Raw genomic sequence first — 26,029 nt, 5'->3', positions numbered from 1 at the left:
GCAGTTTATGGGGATTTTCCTCCTCATTCATTACAATGTGCTGATAACACATTGTAATGAATGAGTTAAAACGAAGTAGCCTCGGGTCTTCGGAAGACCCGAGGCTTTCATGGCGACGGATCGCCGCTCCCCGATGACGTCACGGGGAGCGACGATCCGCGGCAAGATGGCGCCGCCATCTTTTTCATGCTGCCGGCACCATTGCCCTCTCCATGGACCGGGACCCGGCTTGCGCTGTACTAGCAGGAGAAATACAAAGACAAATTAGGCCCAAACCAGGATTTACCAAAAAATTGCAGTCTAAGATAAACCTGCCCATAGTTGGTGTTCAAAATCCTAGATGCCCCCCCCCCCCCCCCCCCTCATAGTGTATTATTCCTCAGATTTAGATTTTGTGGCTCAGTCCCTTATATGGCTATAAGTTTTAGCAAAAAGCGGGTGATAAGTAATTTCTAAAGATTTGGAAATTTTGAAGAACTTTGAATGGAATTTCAGTTTTTTTGTCATCTTGTATCTGTATATGAGCCATTTAGAGAGTCTCTGTTATATGAACATCTCGACAGTGTACAATGGGCAGTGCACCGGCTTTAATTGATCACCGGTCTACCCCCCCCCCCCCCCCCCCATTCCCTCACTTCTGCCATTAGAATATATCCCTCTGTTACCAGTAATGGATGGAATTCTCCGATGGATCTGTGATAAAAAGAGATATTTCACTCTCGCCTCTCTCCACAAAGAGCAATATATCTCATAAATCACGGCACTACTTTTATTCCCAACATCTTAATAGTTCATAATCCAATTAATGACTTCTAGAGTGATTTCCTCTTATGAGAGTCCTTCTTTATTATTTTGCAAATAGTAATTACTTCTTCCTCCGTCTACATTATCACTGACATGGAGAAATGCCAAAGTCCAAGTGAGGTGCCACAGGCCTGGCAGAGGAATGATTATTATAAGTGCTGTATTGACACTGTGTAGTGGAGCAGAATCTCTGGAAATCTATATCTCTAAATCTATCTATCTATCTATCTATCTATTTATATAGTCATCTATATATGACTGTATTTGTATCTGTCTCTGACTGTCACACTGTGCCTGTTTCTGACTGTCTCTCTCTGACTGTCTTTGTATCTGTCTTTGTTTCGGGCTATCTGTCTCTGTTACTGACTGTCTCTGTTACTTACTGTCTCTGACTGTGACTGTCTCTAGACTGTCTCTCTCTCTCTCTCTCGGACTGTCTCTGACTATTTCTGTCACTAATTGCATCTGATAAAATACAAGTTTTTCCAACGAGAATTGTCTCAGAAATCACAACAAAGTCCGAAAGATGGTGTAATAACCATCTAAAGAGAAGCGCCGGCACTACCAGACTCGTATAGGAAATTCACAGACAGCCCCGTATTGTGGCGTTCAGGTATGGAACATTCCTAATGCACGGGTGGTGCTCAACCAGAGAAGGAATGCATATATGAATCAATAGGTAAGGAAAGAGGCGGCACTCACCCAAATAGGAAAAATCTTCTTTTAATTCAACACCAAAGCATGGGGCAGGGAGGTGCTACACGCTGTGAAAATGGCAACGGGCCGTTTCGCGCTATCTTGCGCTTCTTCTGGCCATACGGGGGGCGTGAGCGGATGTGGGTGTATATACACCCTCCGCTGACGTCACCCGTCAGGAAGTGTCATGTGATGTAGGAAATCCCGGGGGTGTGTACAGACGTGGTGGGCGTCACGTGGTCAGATCATGTCATGTGACCGCAATCAGATGCGTGTACACTCCGGACCTACGTGATTGCCACAACCACAAAGGTAAGGGTAAACAAATACATCGTAACATGAACTCAACACAAACCAAAACATGTTAAAAACACTCCATATGAACAATGAAATATCGGAGAAATGGTGAGTGTTATTATTGCATATTATTATCAACTAGCTCATGAATCATAGAAATACTGCCATATCATTCTTGTCATTAAGGCCAATTGGGCCCTCTGCTTCTGTCTTTAGAATCCATCGTGCCTCGCATCTCAATAGTTCTCTGTGTCTATCTCCCCCATTAGTATTGGTCAAGACCCGTTCGATGCCTGCAAAGGAAAGTACATCTGGGTTACCTGCATGGGCTGTTCTAACATGTTGTACGAGTCTTGGGGACCCTTTCCCCGTATGTATAGAACGATGGTGTTCTCTAAATCTGATATAGAGGGGTCGAATTGTTTTTCCTATATAAAAACGTTTGCAGGGACAAAAGATGACATAAACTGTATAATCTGTTTTACAACTAATGAATTGTTTCACTGTCGTTGTAGTGCTCCCAATCTGGAGGGTATTGATGGTAAGGTGAAATTTACAAAAGTTGCAATTGTGACATTAAAAGTTGCCTTTTGGAATTTCTCTATCCAACCAAGTGGTCGTGTTTTCACCGAATCTACTTCTAACCAACAAATTCTTCATGGTTGGATTTCGTCTAAAGGCTACTATGGGTGCATTTCTGGTGACCTTTTCTAAATCTGGATCTCTCGCGGATTCCACACCAAGAGGGAGTCGAAGCAATATGTTTGGTCCTGCAAAAAGCGGGTAAAAGTGGGGCCTTTGTCGGGTTTGTCCGTGAAGCTCTCATGTTCATCTTGACCCATAATTCCTTTTTATTCAATAATCAATGGTTCAACCAGATTACGGGGACGGCCATGGGCACACCTGTCGCATGTACCTTTGCTAATATATTTTTGGCGGTCTTCGAAAGTAGATTTATTCTTAATACCACCAACCCATATATAAAGTATATACATACATATTTAAGGTACATCGACGATGTGTTCATGGCCTGGTCCGGATCTGAGTCTGAATTCCACGATTTCGTGAAATTTTTAAATGAGGGTAACAAGATGAACATGAGATTCACGAGCAATTTCGGCAATAAACACCTCAAATTTTTAGACGTCCAAATGGACATTGTCGTGGACCGCATTCAAGTTAGTGGCTATCGAAAACCCACAGCCACCAATGCTTTACTGCATTTCAACAGTGCACACCCAGACCACGTTAAAAAAGCCGTACCATACGGACAATTTGTCCAATTGAGACGTATTAATGACACTGACGACTCCTTTCAGAGACAAGCACTGGAATTGAGGGATAGACTTAGAGTTAGAGGGTACCCGGATGAGATTATCGGGTCAGCATACGAGAAAGCTCGACGACTCGACAGGAGACAACTTTTGTACAGGGAACGAAAAGTGCAGATAGAGACGAAAAAAGATAGATTTACATTCACTTTCGATTTTGGACCCAATGAGGAAAACATTAAGAAAGTAATACGGAAAAATTGGAGGATTTTAGAGAGAGATCCAGATTTAGAAAAGGTCACCAGAAATGCACCCATAGTAGCCTTTAGACGAAATCCAACCATGAAGAATTTGTTGGTTAGAAGTAGATTCGGTGAAAACACGACCACTTGGTTGGATAGAGAAATTCCAAAAGGCAACTTTCAATGTCACAATTGCAACTTTTGTAAATTTCACCTTACCATCAATACCCTCCAGATTGGGAGCACTACAACGACAGTGAAACAATTCATTAGTTGTAAAACAGATTATACAGTTTATGTCATCTTTTGTCCCTGCAAACGTTTTTATATAGGAAAAACAATTCGACCCCTCTATATCAGATTTAGAGAACACCATCGTTCTATACATACGGGGAAAGGGTCCCCAAGACTCGTACAACATGTTAGAACAGCCCATGCAGGTAACCCAGATGTACTTTCCTTTGCAGGCATCGAACGGGTCTTGACCAATACTAATGGGGGAGATAGACACAGAGAACTATTGAGATGCGAGGCACGATGGATTCTAAAGACAGAAGCAGAGGGCCCAATTGGCCTTAATGACAAGAATGATATGGCAGTATTTCTATGATTCATGAGCTAGTTGATAATAATATGCAATAATAACACTCACCATTTCTCCGATATTTCATTGTTCATATGGAGTGTTTTTAACATGTTTTGGTTTGTGTTAAGTTCATGTTACGATGTATTTGTTTACCCTTACCTTTGTGGTTGTGGCAATCACGTAGGTCCGGAGTGTACACGCATCTGATTGCGGTCACATGACATGATCTGACCACGTGACGCCCACCACGTCTGTACACACCCCCGGGATTTCCTACATCACATGACACTTCCTGACGGGTGACGTCAGCGGAGGGTGTATATACACCCACATCCGCTCACGCCCCCCGTATGGCCAGAAGAAGCGCAAGAGAAACGGCAAGCGAAACGGCCCGTTGCCATTTTCACAGCGTGTAGCACCTCCCTGCCCCATGCTTTGGTGTTGAATTAAAAGAAGATTTTTCCTATTTGGGTGAGTGCCGCCTATGTCTCAGAAATCATTTTCCACAATCAGATCTATAATATGTCTTGTGGTTCACAGAGATTCTCCTTCTCATGTAGGTTCATAACTACTGGATCCAGCACCTTCAGTCTGATGTTAAACACCAGAAATAACATGTTACATAGTTGTACATCACAAGGAACAGTCCTGGTAGTTTTTCATTAATAATAATTTTTGATACTTATCCAATGGATATTTTCTCAATATCAAATTTAGCACCCTAGTCAGCTGTCCTCAGCAGGATAACATATCCAGGGAATGGGTCCTGAAAGTCAGACTGATCTCAGCTGATAAACAGTGATTGAAACAGGAAGTAGACAGCTCCAATCTCTGTGTAGTGGTACGACCAGGTTACTGCAGATCAGTTCCCACTTATTTGCTTGAGAGCCAGGCTGCAGTGCCTTAGTTCAACCACAATAGAGACTGGTGCTGTCTCCTTCCTGTTTCAATCACTGTTTATCAGCTGAGATCAGTCTGACTTTCAGGACCCATTCCCTGGATATGTTATTAATCATTTTAGCCCAAGAAAACACCTTCAGTCACTTTCATGTCCATATGTATTTGGCTTTACCAATGTTGTCATGATAGAAATTCAGTGCAGGATTGATAGCAAAATAACAAGTACATTGTGCTGTCAGAGCCAAGATAAGCAGCTTTCACAATGAAGAAAGTCACATGTTACCTAGACAAAGGGAGAAAGTACAGCCGGAGCACTGGCTTATCTATACCTTCCAGTAATGTTCTGCTATATGTTCTCTCCAGCTGTGCAGAGGGGGAGGTTATCCGTCAGAAGGTACATAACATTGAATCAAAAATACCATTAAATTATTACATTAAAAATACATAAACTATTGTCCTATATGCTAAAATATGGTAACAATATTTTACAATTTTTAAGGAAATATATCATCTTTAGTAAGTGATCAAATATTCTTAAATATGTGGTATCTATGGGCTCCAGGGACATTGGTTTTGGCAGGGTTGGCACAAGCCATGCAACTTTGTGAGGCCATGAGATCAGAGGGGCTTCACTTACAGGTAGGGTCTAATGTTAAGAAGTCTTTATCGTAACCACTTCCACCAATCAGTGGCCTCCATAGACCGTCGAATGTCACTTGTGATCTAAGGTCGAAGTGATGTCTCATGGTACTAGGAGGCTACTGATTGACGGAACTGGGTTCTGCCAATCACTAGCCACCTTAAATCATAAGATGAAGTGATGTCTCATGGTCCGAGATGGCAACTCGATTGAAAGTCGGTTCCATTCCCAGAAGTGCCCATCAGTCGACAACCTTAGACCATAGGGTGTCAGGTTTGCCGTAAGTTGAATTGATGTCTTGTGGTACAATGAGGCCACTGATTGACATTGCCAAGTTCTATGACCCACCCCGCTTCCACCAATCAGTGGGTCAATGGGACCTTGGGATGTCACTTCATTTTATGTAATAGCTAAATGGGGTTCCTGGCCTCAGTGCCATATGTCGCAGTATATGCTTCTATGAATTAGTGTCCACCTCAAACCATTAGACTTCATCCTACATAACAAGTGATGTCTCATAGTCTGACGTGGCAACTAATTGGCAGAAGTGGATTGCGTGAATCACAACACCTTTGCCAAATACTGGCCTCCTTGGACCATAGGACATCCTTTGTGATGTAGGATGAAGAAATTTCTCATGGTCCAAAGCGTCTACTGATGCGTGATGTATGGCACTTCCAGCAGAGCGAGAATCCCCTTTTAGCCATCATCAGCACCCCCCACAGGGCATGTTGCACACACAAGAATCTGGGTCTATCTTTCCATATGTCAGAGGGTCCATTTCCATGAATTAATGTCCACCTCAAACCAAGGGATGCCATTTCATCTTACGTCACAAGTGATGTCTCATAGTCTGAGGAGAAGCAGATTCTGCGACCCACGCCACGATTGACAATCAGTGGCCCCCTGGTACCATGGTCCTATGGTCCAAGGTGTCCACTAATTCGTAGAAGAATCTGGAGAAAAGTTTGTCTGGTGAAAGTAGTCTTCTAATAGGAGCCTGGCAGAGGTAGCAGCCATATCTGGACCTCAGCTCCTCGAGAGGCCAATGTCTTCTCTCTAACTTACCTCTCTGATATCTATGAAATATTCTTCTCTCGGACTGTGTGTTTTCCTGGACTATATCATTTTTACACTATTGTTAAAGTGACAAGCTTGTCAACACAAAAAAAATCATCAGGAGCCTATTTTAGTTCCAGCCGGTTGCTTGCGCCTCATAATAACCCAGCATCCAATCTTTCCTGCAGACAATCAATAGATTTGCCTGGAAACTCTACAATTGGCTCAGGTGCTCGACTCCAACCAGGGGTCAGCATGAGCGGAAACACATGGGAGAAATCAAATCTATTCTCCTTCTTCAGGCAGGAACTGGTGTTGAATTCAATAAATAACAAATTCTATTTTTTTTTTTCTCCGTAGGGAGCGATGTCCCTGCTTTAATTGCGGCCTCGGCCATGTGGATGCTACCTGCACGGCTTTCCTGAACGATCACATCTCTCACATTCTGTTTCATGTTCCAATTGTAACTTTTGGTGAATGTAAACTTTTCTATTTACAGTGTCGTGCAGACATCATGGTAAGTATCACACCAACGAAATAAGCTGCAATACCAGACATAGGCTGTGGACAAAAGTGCCGCAGTTTCTGGAAAATATGGATAAAATAGAAAATTTTTTAGAATTTTAGTCAACAACTTTAGCACTAGTTAACAAGCATGAACTTTAACTGAAAACACATTGGAAACAGGAATTAGAGTAGTCAAACTTTGCTCTGCAAGAAAGAATCTTATACTCACTTATTCCGGTGCTCCCTTTCACCGGGAACTTTTACCAAACTAAAAGTGGAAATACATTTGGTATCCCTATGTCCAAATACACCAAACTGTTAAATCATACTAATATTTAACCCTTAAGTGGTTAACAATAAAATCCTCAATTTGCCAGACAATAAATTACCAAAGTTTTTAGGAATCTAAAGTAGAACCCTCAAAGGTCTACAATGACATGGGGGAGGTGCAGAATATTTGATGTGTAGTGTATGTGCTCGGCTCCTGTCTGGATCCCATGTTCATGCTCCACGAAGCCGAGTGACATATCAGAGAGTGGGAGCAAGTAGAGGGACATGAGTCTTCACTTCCAGGTACTTCATTTTTCCTAACTACCTCTGGGGCGAGGATAAACCTACGGTCTAGTCTGCCGACTGCTGAGAAGTGATTCCTATCAGCATGAAATGAAGTAAATGAAAGGACAGGAGCAGCCAAAGGCAAGGTCTTATCTCAGCCTTAATAACGGGAGCCCTACGCTGCCTCTTTGATATACATCTGTTTTGAATTTGTCTTAAGTAAAAGTCACTACTTTCTCCAATTTCAGAATTTCACCTCCTCACTTCTCTAGATGAACTTGTCCTTGTATTTCTGAATCTAGTATTTTGGGCTTAAAGGGCACCTACCACCACGAATCTACCTATAAAGGTAGATCGGGTGGTAGGTGGATGTATGGGACGTGAGGATAGCCCTTTTTAGAGCTAATCCTCACGTCCCCGCTAGCGTAGCATAAACTTTATTGCCCTAATATGTAAATTTAATTAAGCGGCTACCGGGGCGTGGAGTAGCCGGACACGAGGCTACACGGCGCGGCTACTCCACGCCCCAGTAGCTGCTTTCCCCCGCCTACCCTGTGATCTTCGGCGCGCAGCTCCTGGCAGCTGCGCGCCCTCGTCCGAGAAGCCGGAGTTCTGCGCATGCGCAGTAACTCCGGCCTCGTTCCTGAGATCGCGCCCGAGGATGCGGAGTAAGGGCTATCCTCACGTCCCATACATCCACCTACCACCCGATCTACCTTTATAGGTAGATTCGTGGTGGTAGGTTCCCTTTAAAGGGCATCTATCAGCTCCCAAGTCACCCTACAAGTGAAACCAGCATTGTGTAGGGCACTTTCTAAGATTTCTAGATATATATTTCTCGTTTTGCAGTGATCTTTTATTTTAGAGAAAATCCCGTTTCTGTTTTATGCAAATTAGCTCCTCGGTGCACTTAGGGCATGGTCACATGACTGTAAACTTCTACTTTACCCAATAATTGACATGCTCCATAGAAGTATGTTGTAGATTTAAAAATTTACTTGGGGCTTGTCAGGCACCAGAGGTAGTGGACCCTCTGGACCCCCGCGGACAGCGACGTAAGCTTACACCTGGGAGCAGAGTCTAAGGTTTTCCCGGTTTTCACGAGAGCCCGCCGCAAAGCGGGTTGGACTTGCTGCGGTGTGGTACCACCAGGTGGTTCCACAGGCGCAACTTTGTCCGCGGTGGCGGCCAAGGGATAGTACAAGGTCATAAGGCAAGATCGTGGTCGGGGACAGGCAGCTCCGGATCAGAGTCGGGGACATGGAGGAAGGTCAGGACAGGATTGAAGTCAATAACGGAATCGGGGTCACAAAGGGAATACAGAATGCTAGTGTAGGGCATCAGACAAAGCTTTCTCTTAGGCTGTGAGGCACAAAGATCTGACAGGGGACACAGGTAGGGGCTGGACATTTAACAAAATTGGTAGCTGATCATTGCCAATTATTGGCCCACTGGCCCTTTAAATCTACAGAAGCCGGCGCACGTGCGCTCAAGGAGGCGGGGGTGCACACATTAGGCCGTCGGAGCCAGCTCTGGATTGAGGGAAGGGGTCCGGGAGAGCAGAAAGGGGAACAGGTGCACCTGCGTCCTGGGACGTGGGTTGCAGGAGCTCCCGTGATAGGGCTTAGCTTGGCAAGCTAGTAAAAGAGCCTTTGATTTGGGAGATGGTGAATCACTTTAACTTTCAGTTAAGCTGGAAGTGCAATCTAGACGGTTGTAGACCATTCAATAACTTGTCAACTGACAACTGTTCCTCTCACAATACATATGCACATGCATACTCAGCTGAGTGTAAAAGTATTTAGCACAGAGAAAGCTATTGTGGCTTCCCTATCTGAGACCAAAAGGATTGGGCATGTTGAAATTCAGCTACCCATTCAGATACCCAACACAAAGGAAACGGAAAGCCAAACCCACCAAAAATGCACCATACAGCCATTTTTGGTGGTTTTGGGTAACAGTTTCATGGTTGGGTCTCTGATTGGGAAGCTGAATTTCAACATGCCCAATCCTTAAGGCTCACTTTCCTAGGGACTGTGGCGATAAAGAGCCAACAAGAATGTCTAAACACGTGGGTCACTGTTCCATGACATTAGCTGTATGTAACAGAAAGTTAATATTTCATCATCGCACCTGTGGACTTACCTTGTTGTGCTGGAAGCACATGGAAAGTTTCTACAATAAGAAGCTCTGTGTCTAGAGAACTTTCGTCTTTGCTGGACTGAACTTTCGTTGATATATATATATCAAGAAAGGGGCACTAATTCTAAGCTGTCTATGGTACTGAAATAAATCTTATCTAATTTATTATTATTATTACCTTAACGAAGAATAAGTGTAATATGTTCCATCTATAAAAACATTCTCAGCACTCCAGCCTTCTGGAAAATCCTGGTGCTGCTAAGACAGGCATAGAATTGCGCCAAAGTCTGTGCCTGAGCGGACTCATGCTATAAGCAGTGCGCGTGCGGGGGGCACCAACACTACACGATCGTCCACTGCACGGCACTGCCCCTGCTCCACCCAACAGGCATATTGGATGGAGCAATCGAAATTCCCAGCTCACTGGTGGCGTGCAAGTCGTGATAAATGTGGCCCTATATGTCAGGGCAAGCATATCAAGAATACATTACCACTCATAAGGCTAGATATATGGATAGATGTATAGATAGATAGATATGGGATGGATAGATAGATAGATAGATAGATAGATAGGAGATAGATAGATAGATAGATAGATAGATATGAGATAGATAGATATGAGATAGATAGATATATATGAGATAGATAGATATGAGATAGATAGATATGAGATAGATAGATAGATACATAGATAGATAGATGGATAGTAAAATGATGGATGGATAAATGATTTGAAATAGAGTATATATGAGATAGATATAGAGAGACAAAAAGATAAAGAGATAGATTGATAGCCATTAGATTGATCCATAGATAGATAATGTGAGATGGACAGATTGGTATTAGAGATAGATAGATAGATAGATAGATAGATAGATAGATATGAGATAGATAGAGATAGATAGATAATAGATAGATAGATAGATAGATAGATAGATAGATAGATAGATAGATAAAAAGAAAAGAAAAAACAGCAGCACAGTCTCCGGCAATGAAGTATAACAGGTGCTATCCTTACACTCACACCAGTCTGAGTGGATTAGGTATTCAAGAAAAAGAAAACGGCAGCACTCCAAAGTTGTGAACAAACAGTTGTGTTTATTCCACCTCCAGCAACGTTTCGGCTGTTAGCTCAGCCTTTGTCAAGCAATGTGTGTAAAGTTTTGTACAAATATATATAGTCGCAGTGCAGTGACATCATACATACAAGTAAACACAAGCACATGGTGCATATAGTACAATATAGCGGTGATCGGGCAATTAACAATCCATAATTGATGAATACAGATAATAGCATTTCATAAATATATATAATAGTGATCAGGTGGTCATTTATACATAGACAAAAGATATGTTATAAAAAAGTGTACCGGTCACCTATGTGGGACCTCCTCCTGGCTGTGGGTTGACACTGATCAGACGCTGTCCGCGTCACATGGCCCATACTGCGCATGTCAGGAAAAAGAATAACAAATCAGACGCTGCTCGCGTCACAAAAAAGCTAATGCGCATGTCAAAGAATGTTGTGGAGAGCAGATCATCTACTGCGCATGTCGCGCATGCGCACTATTGATAGTTCAATCGGACGCCATCTTTGGTAAGGATGCCCTCACTTCTCTTTTATTGAGGAAAACCAGCTCTGTCTGTTTCTGGCGCATACGTGCGTCCAATCCTATTTAGTAAGAGAGGTGCATATTCCTGGTAACACAATAATTGTAAGGTATCAAGAGATATCAAAATATAGATATTTTTAGTGTAAACAGATATGGTGCCACGATAAAAATGGACATGATTATTCCAACTTAGCGGTACCAAAAGGATACCTGATCACAGTACCACAAAGGATACCTAAGTGTAGCACACTCAACACAAAATATGGGCTATTGATGCAAAAAAGTCCCAGAATATGTGGGTTACACTGTACGGTGTACACTGGTATAGTGCACTCCGTTCATGTAACAGAAAGCCTATAGGTTCGTGGTGGAAACAATGTTGTCCCCAATCACGGACCAAGCATTTCCCCACTAGAGGACTCAAAAGTAGGTTTGGCCCTAGTGTCGAGTATGCACTATAAGAGTGAAAATGGCATCTGTCAAGAAAAAAATATATCAATAGGTATGTCACCAGCTAGTATAGATAAAACTTCTTCTAACATAAGCGGCTCAATGATGGCTCCAATGCTAAGTCGACTATCTGCAGGGTTACAGATCTGCTACTCCAGTACATTAAATAGAGAGAAAAGATTGAGTAAAGTAAAAAATTATTGATCCCACAAAAAACAAGTATATGTGGTCTAGAAAAAACTTAAAGCCTCAGGAGGGGTCCACAAACGGTGTCCACTTTAGTGTGACAGTGAGTAAGTGCACTGGGTGATCTAAAAAAGAAGAAGAAAAAATATGATTAATATCATATGGTTCAATACACCATAACCTACACAGAAGATTATGATCAACAAGAGCTATGGCAGTACAGTAAGGCAAGTCAGCTTTCAGAGGACTCCACTTGTTTTAAAATCAACATTCAGCCCATTGGGCTTCAGAGTATTTAGTTTGTAAATCCATTCCAATTCACGTCTTTTAAGTAATTTTGTTCTGTCTCCTCCCCTTCTAAGGGGTGGGATTCGGTCAATGATTCGGAATCTGAGCTGTCCCTCTCTATGTTTGTGTTCATGAAAGTGTTTAGGGACTGGGAGGTCCTTCCTACCAGCCCTAATTGTATAACGATGTTGGTTAAGACGGGTTTTCAGGTCAAGGGTAGTCTCACCTATATACCACAGGTCGCACGGACATTGCAATAAATAGATCACATGGTCAGAATCACAGGTAAGATAATGTTTTATCTCATATGTAGCATTAGTCACTGGATGTGTGAACTTGTTCCCCTTTAACATCATCGTACAATTCACACAACGTCTGCAAGGGAAACTACCGTTTTTCTGTGGGGCCAGAAAGGTCTGTCTTACTTTTCCCTTAGTGCCCACATCAGCCTTCACCAGCTTGTCTCTCAGACTAGGTGTACGACGGTATGACATCAGGGGTGGGGTATTAAATTCCGGTATCGTGGGAAAGACATCAGAGAGGATATGCCAGTTCTTTGCAATTATTTTCCCTATATCACTACTCACCTCCGTGTATGTAGATATAAAGGGTATGCGTTTCATTTCCGTTTTTTTTGTTTTAGTTTGTAAAAGGTCTTGTCTCCGTAAATTACAAACTCTTTCCCTGTGTTCAGCTATGAGGGATTTCGGATAGCCTCGATCTCTAAATTTGGTAGTGAGTGTATCAAAATTTTTTTGAAGACATGTCTCTTGGGAGACAATACGGCGTACCCTCAAAAACTGACTATATGGTAGAGACTTTGTCATTTTTTTGGGATGATTACTGTTAAAATATAATAAATTGTTCTTGTCAGTAGGTTTGACAAACAAGTCTGTCTGTATGGTCCCATTGTTCAGTAAAACCTGTACATCCAGGAATTGTATGGATTCCCTAGACCATACCAAGGTGAACTGAACATTCTCATCCTCTCTATTCAGAAAACCCTGAAACAAGTGGAGTTCATCCAAAGTCCCCTTCCACAGGAGGAATATGTCGTCAATGTATCTCCACCACTTCAGCACATTACTGAAGTGGTGGGACACATAAACCGACTCCTCCTCAAAATCACACATGAAAATATTAGCATATGTGGGGGCTACATTCGCCCCCATGGCAGTCCCCCTTAATTGCACATAAAATGTGTCCTGAAAAAGAAAATAATTGCAGGTAAGTACAGTTTCAAGTAAATCCATAATTAAAGTAATAACAGCATTACTGTAGTCAGAATTACACAATTTTCTCCTGACCGCAGCCAGGCCTCTTTCGTGACTAATGGACGTGTAAAGGCTTACCACATCAAAGGAAGCTAAAATTATATTGTCATCCATTGTTATGTCAATTCTTTCCAACTTTTGTAAGAAATCAGAGGTGTCCCTGATGTATGATGAGGTGTTGACAGCAAAGGGTCTCAAAATTTTATCCAGAAAAATAGCGATTGTATTTAAAATGGAGTCCATGCCTGCCACTATTGGTCTCCCTGGGGGGTTTGACAGGCATTTGTGAATTTTTGGCAATACATAAATCACCGGTGTAACCGGATGATCAACTTTCAAAAAAGTATACAATGCCTCATCTATGAGGTTACTCTCTCGTGCCCCATCGAGAATACCCTTGATCCTCTTAGAAAATTCAAATTTAGGATCACTGCTCACCTTTCTATATACTGAGGCCTCTGCCAGTTGTCTCTCTATTTCCCCCAGATACATCTGAGTATCCATGACGACGACCGCACCCCCTTTATCAGCGGGTTTAATTGTGAGGTCGCCGTCATGGATAAGGTCTTGTAAGGCCTGCCATTCGTGGCTGGTAATATTGGGATTTTTAAACAAACCGCAAACATTATTTTCCTTCAATTTTTTAACACCGGCATTAACTCCTTGTATGAAGGAGTCAACCGCCATATTGTTGACATTTGGGGTAAAATTGCTTTTAACATGTAAATTGAAATCTTTTAACTTAAGTATAGAGGGTGTACTCACACTTGCTTGGATGGGTCTATCAGCAAACCATGTCTTAAGTTTTATGGATCTGAAAAAGTTTTGTAAATCCACCTCCACATTAAACCAGTCAACGGGAGCCGCTGGACAAAATGACAATCCTCTATTAAGAAGTGTGGTTTGTGCAGGAGACAAAACCTTAGAGGAGATATTTACAACTAGTGTCTCTCCTTTCTCCTTGTTGATACCTTGGTGGGTGCTGGTTTCTCTCTCTGATTCTTTAGTTTTCCTACGTCGCCAGTGTCGGATTCCTCCTCTCCTTGTAGGTTTGTCCTTTGGGGCTGGGAACTTGCCCCTACCCCTAAAAAAGAATCGGTATCTGTAGATATACCGGCTTGGTCTCTCGATGCGGTGTTTCTTGTTTTAATCCGACGTATGTGGTCCTTTTGTCGCGATGAACCCTGGTTATATGGGTCACTTTGCCATGAATAGATGGTCCCTTTCTGATAGTCCTCGGCATCCCTGTTCCATTTTTGCCTCTTGGTACTCTCAAGTTCAGTCTGTAGTTTCGACAAGTAATTGGATACTTTAGTCTTGAAATTCGAGAATTCATCCTCTGTTAATGTATTTTTAAGTTCACTTTCGGTTTCCTGAATTTTCACTGTGATTTCCCTAAGTTCAATTTGCAAAAATTCCAAGTTCAATAGTATAAAGTCCAATGCATATTTGTTAGACAGTTCCTCAAATCGTTGACAAAATGATGTATTCATAAAAAATAAATTCGGTCTGATGTTGGAACGCATACCTTTGGGTATTCGGCCCATCTTATAATATTCACCCAATGTAGTTAAGTGCAATTGTAGATTCAGGGCTCTTTTGGAATGGTTCTCATACTTTTTCTTAAGTTCATTTGTAGATGGTTTCCTAAGAAAGCTGGCATCTCCTCCTATACCGCTCACAATCCTTGTGATCTCCTCTTCAGTAAAGGAAAAAGTTTGAGGTGGAATATCCGAATGATCAGTCATCTTGACGTGCAAAGCATGCAATGGTATGGTATAAAAAGAAAAGAAAAAACAGCAGCACAGTCTCCGGCAATGAAGTATAACGGGTGCTATCCTTACACTCACACCAGTCTGAGTGGATTAGGTATTCAAGAAAAAGAAAACGGCAGCACTCCAAAGTTGTGAACAAACAGTTGTGTTTATTCCACCTCCAGCAACGTTTCGGCTGTTAGCTCAGCCTTTGTCAAGCAATGTGTGTAAAGTTTTGTACAAATATATATAGTCGCAGTGCAGTGACATCATACATACAAGTAAACACAAGCACATGGTGCATATAGTACAATATAGCGGTGATCGGGCAATTAACAATCCATAATTGATGAATACAGATAATAGCATTTCATAAATATATATAATAGTGATCAGGTGGTCATTTATACATAGACAAAAGATATGTTATAAAAAAGTGTACCGGTCACCTATGTGGGACCTCCTCCTGGCTGTGGGTTGACACTGATCAGACGCTGTCCGCGTCACATGGCCCATACTGCGCATGTCAGGAAAAAGAATAACAAATCAGACGCTGCTCGCGTCACAAAAAAGCTAATGCGCATGTCAAAGAATGTTGTGGAGAGCAGATCATCTACTGCGCATGTCGCGCATGCGCACTATTGATAGTTCAATCGGACGCCATCTTTGGTAAGGATGCCCTCACTTCTCTTTTATTGAGGAAAACCAGCTCTGTCTGTTTCTGGCGCATACGTGCGTCCAATCCTATTTAGTAAGAGAGGTGCATATTCCTGGTAACACAATAATTGTAAGGTATCAAGAGATATCAAAATATAGATATTTTTAGTGTAAACAGATATGGTGCCACGATAAAAATGGACATGATTATTCCAACTTAGCGGTACCAAAAGGATACCTGATCACAGTACCACAAAGGATACCTAAGTGTAGCACACTCAACACAAAATATGGGCTATTGATGCAAAAAAGTCCCAGAATATGTGGGTTACACTGTACGGTGTACACTGGTATAGTGCACTCCGTTCATGTAACAGAAAGCCTATAGGTTCGTGGTGGAAACAATGTTGTCCCCAATCACGGACCAAGCATTTCCCCACTAGAGGACTCAAAAGTAGGTTTGGCCCTAGTGTCGAGTATGCACTATAAGAGTGAAAATGGCATCTGTCAAGAAAAAAATATATCAATAGGTATGTCACCAGCTAGTATAGATAAAACTTCTTCTAACATAAGCGGCTCAATGATGGCTCCAATGCTAAGTCGACTATCTGCAGGGTTACAGATCTGCTACTCCAGTACATTAAATAGAGAGAAAAGATTGAGTAAAGTAAAAAATTATTGATCCCACAAAAAACAAGTATATGTGGTCTAGAAAAAACTTAAAGCCTCAGGAGGGGTCCACAAACGGTGTCCACTTTAGTGTGACAGTGAGTAAGTGCACTGGGTGATCTAAAAAAGAAGAAGAAAAAATATGATTAATATCATATGGTTCAATACACCATAACCTACACAGAAGATTATGATCAACAAGAGCTAATCCACTCAGACTGGTGTGAGTGTAAGGATAGCACCCGTTATACTTCATTGCCGGAGACTGTGCTGCTGTTTTTTCTTTTCTTTTTATACCATACCATTGCATGCTTTGCACGTCAAGATGACTGATCATTCGGATATTCCACCTCAAACTTTTTCCTTTACTGAAGAGGAGATCACAAGGATTGTGAGCGGTATAGGAGGAGATGCCAGCTTTCTTAGGAAACCATCTACAAATGAACTTAAGAAAAAGTATGAGAACCATTCCAAAAGAGCCCTGAATCTACAATTGCACTTAACTACATTGGGTGAATATTATAAGATGGGCCGAATACCCAAAGGTATGCGTTCCAACATCAGACCGAATTTATTTTTTATGAATACATCATTTTGTCAACGATTTGAGGAACTGTCTAACAAATATGCATTGGACTTTATACTATTGAACTTGGAATTTTTGCAAATTGAACTTAGGGAAATCACAGTGAAAATTCAGGAAACCGAAAGTGAACTTAAAAATACATTAACAGAGGATGAATTCTCGAATTTCAAGACTAAAGTATCCAATTACTTGTCGAAACTACAGACTGAACTTGAGAGTACCAAGAGGCAAAAATGGAACAGGGATGCCGAGGACTATCAGAAAGGGACCATCTATTCATGGCAAAGTGACCCATATAACCAGGGTTCATCGCGACAAAAGGACCACATACGTCGGATTAAAACAAGAAACACCGCATCGAGAGACCAAGCCGGTATATCTACAGATACCGATTCTTTTTTAGGGGTAGGGGCAAGTTCCCAGCCCCAAAGGACAAACCTACAAGGAGAGGAGGAATCCGACACTGGCGACGTAGGAAAACTAAAGAATCAGAGAGAGAAACCAGCACCCACCAAGGTATCAACAAGGAGAAAGGAGAGACACTAGTTGTAAATATCTCCTCTAAGGTTTTGTCTCCTGCACAAACCACACTTCTTAATAGAGGATTGTCATTTTGTCCAGCGGCTCCCGTTGACTGGTTTAATGTGGAGGTGGATTTACAAAACTTTTTCAGATCCATAAAACTTAAGACATGGTTTGCTGATAGACCCATCCAAGCAAGTGTGAGTACACCCTCTATACTTAAGTTAAAAGATTTCAATTTACATGTTAAAAGCAATTTTACCCCAAATGTCAACAATATGGCGGTTGACTCCTTCATACAAGGAGTTAATGCCGGTGTTAAAAAATTGAAGGAAAATAATGTTTGCGGTTTGTTTAAAAATCCCAATATTACCAGCCACGAATGGCAGGCCTTACAAGACCTTATCCATGACGGCGACCTCACAATTAAACCCGCTGATAAAGGGGGTGCTGTCGTCGTCATGGATACTCAGATGTATCTGGGGGAAATAGAGAGACAACTGGCAGAGGCCTCAGTATATAGAAAGGTGAGCAGTGATCCTAAATTTGAATTTTCTAAGAGGATCAAGGGTATTCTCGATGGGGCACGAGAGAGTAACCTCACAGATGAGGCATTGTATACTTTTTTGAAAGTTGATCATCCGGTTACACCGGTGATTTATGTATTGCCAAAAATTCACAAATGCCTGTCAAACCCCCCAGGGAGACCAATAGTGGCAGGCATGGACTCCATTTTAAATACAATCGCTATTTTTCTGGATAAAATTTTGAGACCCTTTGCTGTCAACACCTCATCATACATCAGGGACACCTCTGATTTCTTACAAAAGTTGGAAAGAATTGACATAACAATGGATGACAATATAATTTTAGCTTCCTTTGATGTGGTAAGCCTTTACACGTCCATTAGTCACGAAAGAGGCCTGGCTGCGGTCAGGAGAAAATTGTGTAATTCTGACTACAGTAATGCTGTTATTACTTTAATTATGGATTTACTTGAAACTGTACTTACCTGCAATTATTTTCTTTTTCAGGACACATTTTATGTGCAATTAAGGGGGACTGCCATGGGGGCGAATGTAGCCCCCACATATGCTAATATTTTCATGTGTGATTTTGAGGAGGAGTCGGTTTATGTGTCCCACCACTTCAGTAATGTGCTGAAGTGGTGGAGATACATTGACGACATATTCCTCCTGTGGAAGGGGACTTTGGATGAACTCCACTTGTTTCAGGGTTTTCTGAATAGAGAGGATGAGAATGTTCAGTTCACCTTGGTATGGTCTAGGGAATCCATACAATTCCTGGATGTACAGGTTTTACTGAACAATGGGACCATACAGACAGACTTGTTTGTCAAACCTACTGACAAGAACAATTTATTATATTTTAACAGTAATCATCCCAAAAAAATGACAAAGTCTCTACCATATAGTCAGTTTTTGAGGGTACGCCGTATTGTCTCCCAAGAGACATGTCTTCAAAAAAATTTTGATACACTCACTACCAAATTTAGAGATCGAGGCTATCCGAAATCCCTCATAGCTGAACACAGGGAAAGAGTTTGTAATTTACGGAGACAAGACCTTTTACAACCTAAAACAAAAAAAACGGAAATGAAACGCATACCCTTTATATCTACATACACGGAGGTGAGTAGTGATATAGGGAAAATAATTGCAAAGAACTGGCATATCCTCTCTGATGTCTTTCCCACGATACCGGAATTTAATACCCCACCCCTGATGTCATACCGTCGTACACCTAGTCTGAGAGACAAGCTGGTGAAGGCTGATGTGGGCACTAAGGGAAAAGTAAGACAGACCTTTCTGGCCCCACAGAAAAACGGTAGTTTCCCTTGCAGACGTTGTGTGAATTGTACGATGATGTTAAAGGGGAACAAGTTCACACATCCAGTGACTAATGCTACATATGAGATAAAACATTATCTTACCTGTGATTCTGACCATGTGATCTATTTATTGCAATGTCCGTGCGACCTGTGGTATATAGGTGAGACTACCCTTGACCTGAAAACCCGTCTTAACCAACATCGTTATACAATTAGGGCTGGTAGGAAGGACCTCCCAGTCCCTAAACACTTTCATGAACACAAACATAGAGAGGGACAGCTCAGATTCCGAATCATTGACCGAATCCCACCCCTTAGAAGGGGAGGAGACAGAACAAAATTACTTAAAAGACGTGAATTGGAATGGATTTACAAACTAAATACTCTGAAGCCCAATGGGCTGAATGTTGATTTTAAAACAAGTGGAGTCCTCTGAAAGCTGACTTGCCTTACTGTACTGCCATAGCTCTTGTTGATCATAATCTTCTGTGTAGGTTATGGTGTATTGAACCATATGATATTAATCATATTTTTTCTTCTTCTTTTTTAGATCACCCAGTGCACTTACTCACTGTCACACTAAAGTGGACACCGTTTGTGGACCCCTCCTGAGGCTTTAAGTTTTTTCTAGACCACATATACTTGTTTTTTGTGGGATCAATAATTTTTTACTTTACTCAATCTTTTCTCTCTATTTAATGTACTGGAGTAGCAGATCTGTAACCCTGCAGATAGTCGACTTAGCATTGGAGCCATCATTGAGCCGCTTATGTTAGAAGAAGTTTTATCTATACTAGCTGGTGACATACCTATTGATATATTTTTTTCTTGACAGATGCCATTTTCACTCTTATAGTGCATACTCGACACTAGGGCCAAACCTACTTTTGAGTCCTCTAGTGGGGAAATGCTTGGTCCGTGATTGGGGACAACATTGTTTCCACCACGAACCTATAGGCTTTCTGTTACATGAACGGAGTGCACTATACCAGTGTACACCGTACAGTGTAACCCACATATTCTGGGACTTTTTTGCATCAATAGCCCATATTTTGTGTTGAGTGTGCTACACTTAGGTATCCTTTGTGGTACTGTGATCAGGTATCCTTTTGGTACCGCTAAGTTGGAATAATCATGTCCATTTTTATCGTGGCACCATATCTGTTTACACTAAAAATATCTATATTTTGATATCTCTTGATACCTTACAATTATTGTGTTACCAGTATGCACCTCTCTTACTAAATAGGATTGGACGCACGTATGCGCCAGAAACAGACAGAGCTGGTTTTCCTCAATAAAAGAGAAGTGAGGGCATCCTTACCAAAGATGGCGTCCGATTGAACTATCAATAGTGCGCATGCGCGACATGCGCAGTAGATGATCTGCTCTCCACAACATTCTTTGACATGCGCATTAGCTTTTTTGTGACGCGAGCAGCGTCTGATTTGTTATTCTTTTTCCTGACATGCGCAGTATGGGCCATGTGACGCGGACAGCGTCTGATCAGTGTCAACCCACAGCCAGGAGGAGGTCCCACATAGGTGACCGGTACACTTTTTTATAACATATCTTTTGTCTATGTATAAATGACCACCTGATCACTATTATATATATTTATGAAATGCTATTATCTGTATTCATCAATTATGGATTGTTAATTGCCCGATCACCGCTATATTGTACTATATGCACCATGTGCTTGTGTTTACTTGTATGTATGATGTCACTGCACTGCGACTATATATATTTGTACAAAACTTTACACACATTGCTTGACAAAGGCTGAGCTAACAGCCGAAACGTTGCTGGAGGTGGAATAAACACAACTGTTTGTTCACAACTTTGGAGTGCTGCCGTTTTCTTTTTCTAGATAGATAGATAGATAGATAGATAGATAGATAGATAGATAGATAGATAGATGATAGATAGATAGATAGATATGAGATAGATAGATAGATAGATAGATAGATAGATACTTGTAGAAATTACAAACAGCACACTTTGGAGAAAAAAGAGGAGAAGAAGGTGGGTGCAGGCTCACTGAGATCGGGCTACGGATCCTCCAGATACAAATGATGCAAAAGAATGTAAGCAGCACTCCAGGACGTCAGGTGTCAAAAGTGAAGTAGATGAAGTTTATTCCATGTTTAAAGGTACAGCATAGTACAGCAGCGACGTTTCGGCTCAGAAGAGCCTTTATCAAGCTAAGTGACATAGGTGAATGGCGGTATATATATATCAAACACAGGTGATCACATGATCAAATTGTTCCCACCCCCTTGCATCAACATATTGCATCACATTGCATAAATTAGTGTTTGAACATTGAAAAATACATAATAATACATGAAAATACTGAAATACATACATAGGTATCTAAAGTGCTAGTGCAGCAATCCTTTTCATTATAATATAGTGGATCGTATTGAATGTGTTCTGTGTCAATAAAGTGACAGGTGCATAAAGTGCTGACACAGTGAATAAATCACAATTAAACAAGTTTAAAAACAGAGGGAGTCTCACCACCTGGATCCTCCGATACCCTGGGCAATAATATCAAGCGCTATGTTGCATCAAAAGGTATGGACCGCAGGTGGAACGCACGCCAAATGTGGCGCACCTGCGCCTAATATCAGTGATTTGTGGCGCTCCTGCGCATGTCCAGGACAGTGTTTAGGCACTGTATTACTGATACTGTATTATCTTCTAATAAGATCCTTCTAATACAGTATCTTACCTTGAGTTGATGATAATTTGTGCCATGGGAGTGGCTATGTACTCATTACGCATGACCCCTTCATGGGTCTATAATCTCTTTACATAATCCCGTATGGACCACTACTTGGTCACAGGGATATAAATACTATCTAGTGGGCTACTGCTTTTCCCCGTTCTACACTGGGGTTAACCCACATAAAAACTCCTCTGATTTGTATTTCTATCTGAAGTGCCCTCCGCTGTGCCATTGATCACCTCATCTTTATACTCTAATGGATTGTTCTTTAATACTGAGCCGTACCAACTCTTTGTATACATATGATGTGATTGGTTTCCCTGGTAACGCGGCCACTCCGCTTGTCAACTAAGATTGCCTAAGCACTGTCCTGGACATGCGCAGGAGCGCCACAAATCACTGATATTAGGCGCAGGTGCGCCACATTTGGCGTGCGTTCCACCTGCGGTCCATACCTTTTGATGCAACATAGCGCTTGATATTATTGCCCAGGGTATCGGAGGATCCAGGTGGTGAGACTCCCTCTGTTTTTAAACTTGTTTAATTGTGATTTATTCACTGTGTCAGCACTTTATGCACCTGTCACTTTATTGACACAGAACACATTCAATACGATCCACTATATTATAATGAAAAGGATTGCTGCACTAGCACTTTAGATACCTATGTATGTATTTCAGTATTTTCATGTATTATTATGTCTTTTTCAATGTTCAAACACTAATTTATGCAATGTGATGCAATATGTTGATGCAAGGGGGTGGGAACAATTTGATCATGTGATCACCTGTGTTTGATATATATATACCGCCATTCACCTATGTCACTTAGCTTGATAAAGGCTCTTCTGAGCCGAAACGTCGCTGCTGTACTATGCTGTACCTTTAATAAAAGGAATAAACTTCATCTACTTCACTTTTGACACCTGACGTCCTGGAGTGCTGCTTACATTCTTTTGCATCATTTGTAGATAGATAGATAGATAGATAGATAGATAGATAGATAGATAGATAGATAGATAGATAGATATGAGATAGATAGATAGGAGATAGATAGATAGATATGAGATAGATAGATAGATAGATAGATAGATAGATAGATAGATAGATAGATAGATAGATAGAGATAGATAGATAGATAGAGATAGATAGATAGATAGATAGATAGATACTGTAGATGATAGTCACAGGAAGACAGCAGCACTCCAAAATGTGATCAAAGCAGGGTGATCTTTATTTCAAAGGTGCGACGTTTCGGTGAGCATTTCACCTTTCCTGTGACTACTATTGGATCCCCTGCCGAGGAGTTTACAGATTTTTGCACCCAACTAAAACTATACAGGTTGTGCTGCCTTGCTTTTCTTAGTTTACTGTAGATGATAGATAGATATGAGATAGATAGATATGAGATAGAGATAGATAGATAATAGATAGATGATAGAAAGATGTGAGATAGATAGATAGATAGATAGATAGATATAGATATAGATAGATAGGCAGATAGATAGATAGATAGATAGATAGATAGATAGATATAGATATAGATAGATAGGCAGATAGATAGATAGATATGAGATAGATAGATATGAGATAGATAGATAGATAGATAGATAGATAGATAGATATAGAAATAGATAGATAGATAGATATAGAAATAGATATAGATAGATAGATTGGGAATAAACACCACTTGAATTATTCCACCACTTTGGAGTGCTGTTCGCTTTTTGTTTTTCTATAGATAGATAGATCAGGAGCAGTGGCTCTTTAAACTAAGCTTTTTTAAAGGAATTATTATTATTTTATTATAAATAACCTTCTGTTGTTTTTCTCTCACTCTCTTACCCCTAGATCTGGCCGTGATCTCTTATGAATAATGTTATACATTTCTATAGAGTGATTTATCCCCCGGTATCACTGTGGAGCACATCCCGACTCCTGTTATCACATTTTCCGTCTCGGGTGATGGTTAAGTGATGCGGGTGACAAGACTGACGCCACCAATCAGCTTCTACTCAGCAAGGTCACTCTTCAGGCCTGCCTTGTGATTGGCTGCGCTGCCCCGGCCTGTTATTACTGTCTGTTTTGATCGGAGGCAGAAGGAGGTCCCCAGTCAGACAGAAAAAAGGTCTTGAAGAAGGTAATTAAATCCTGTCAGAGGCAATTATTGCTTCCAGGGCCACGGCTCAGGGGCTGAATGCAGATCATCCTGGAGAAATTCAAGAGGGTTCCTGGCACCGATCCCCGAGGCCTCGAAGAAGCCGCCGCCTTTGTGCCACACAATAGGCTCCTGTATATTCAATTGCAACGTAGATTTTTTTTTTCCAAATCAACAATTATTTTTGCACATCCGTTTACCCCTTATTTCCTCCACTTTTCTACTTACACAATGGAGCGAGACTTGTGGACGTCTCCCACTTAGCAGGACCTGCGATGACTGATTAAATTGCGCTGATACTGTACCCGACCTTTCCATAGGGGGTTAAATGATCTTATGCAGACTGATGGGGATAGGACGCAGTGACTGTATCTGTCGAGAAAAAGAAAAATGGGCGAAAATAAAATTTTTAAATATTCATAAAGTCGGTTTGAAATTTTTTTTTGCAAAATGTTACAAACGCATCATCTCACCAATGCCAAATTATTGGTATATTCTTTAGCGGCGGAACAGGTGAGATGCCAGGTCATAATCTACATACAATAATAGGCTGTCTCCTACTTAAGAAAACCTGACTTACATATGACCCCTAGTCACAGGCGTCTGTAATGAAGCTTTATTGTTAATTCTGGTTCTTATGACAACCCAACATTTTTAAAATCCAATTGTCACAGAGACCAGAAAAATTCTGCCTGGGGTTACAATTATAAAATATACAGTTACATACAAATTAAGAACAAACCTACAGAACCTATGTTGTACGTAAACTAACATTTAGGCTACATTCACACGAACGTATGGAGGACGTATATATGGTGTATATACATCCCTCATGCACAACAATTGGTGCACGGCGCCCTACGGGAGTGGTACCGTTCCGTAGCCAGGAGAAAGATAGGACATGTCCTATCTTTTGCTGGAATACGGCTCAGTGCGCCATATATTACTATCCAAAGGGGTGGGGGTGATCAGCGCTCATCCCCCCTTCTCTCCCTGGTGCCGATGTAGCGTTAAAGGAAGATTCCAGACAAACCAAAAAAATTCTTATGTTCTCCATTAGGGATTTCCATCTGTCACCTCACCTCCTTTCTATCTCAATGTATCACATTGGGGCTCATTTACTAAGGGTCCACAGACCGCGATTCCGTCGGGTTTCCCGAATATTTCCATTTTGCGCCTAATTGCCCTGGGTTTTGTGACGCATCGGCACCAGCTTGCATTCGACAGAAATCGGGGGGGTGGGGGGGGGGTGCAACCCGACGGATTTGGACAAACCGCAGAATTTAAAAATGGAATTGTGTCGCAAGATCAGCACTCACATGCACCCGGAAGAAGACGGTGAACTCCGGCGGACCTCGGCGCAGAAGTGACACATGCAGGAAATTGGACGCACGACCTTAGTGAATCACGGCAGACCCGAATCAGCGTCGGACAACGAGCCGCGAGATCGCGACAGGACCGGGTAAGTAAATCTGCCCTGATATGTTGATTAATTAGCAGCAGGGTGAATCTTTCCTCTGGTGACTTGAGTTATAACATTTGATGACGGATATTTTTAAATCTATCCTTAATGCAGCAGCCAGAT

General features: G+C 41.5%; 1 long non-coding RNA gene across 4 annotated transcripts in view; it reads left to right on the top strand.

The window, feature by feature from the left end:
- The window catches only part of LOC140071194 (uncharacterized), a 109,669-nt gene extending 84,834 nt beyond the window's left edge, over nucleotides 1-24,835 (top strand). For all 4 annotated transcript variants that reach the window (XR_011849091.1, XR_011849092.1, XR_011849090.1 and 1 more), the window contains 2 exons: nucleotides 6,856-7,012; nucleotides 24,138-24,835. This is a non-coding gene — a long non-coding RNA (uncharacterized lncRNA). The remainder of the gene's footprint in view (nucleotides 1-6,855; nucleotides 7,013-24,137) is intronic.
- The last annotated feature ends 1,194 nt before the right edge of the window (nucleotides 24,836-26,029 follow it).

Source organism: Engystomops pustulosus, chromosome 7 (assembly GCF_040894005.1).
Source record: "Engystomops pustulosus chromosome 7, aEngPut4.maternal, whole genome shotgun sequence".
NCBI lineage: Eukaryota > Metazoa > Chordata > Amphibia > Anura > Leptodactylidae > Engystomops > Engystomops pustulosus.
This window is presented reverse-complemented; position numbering and strand designations above follow the sequence as displayed.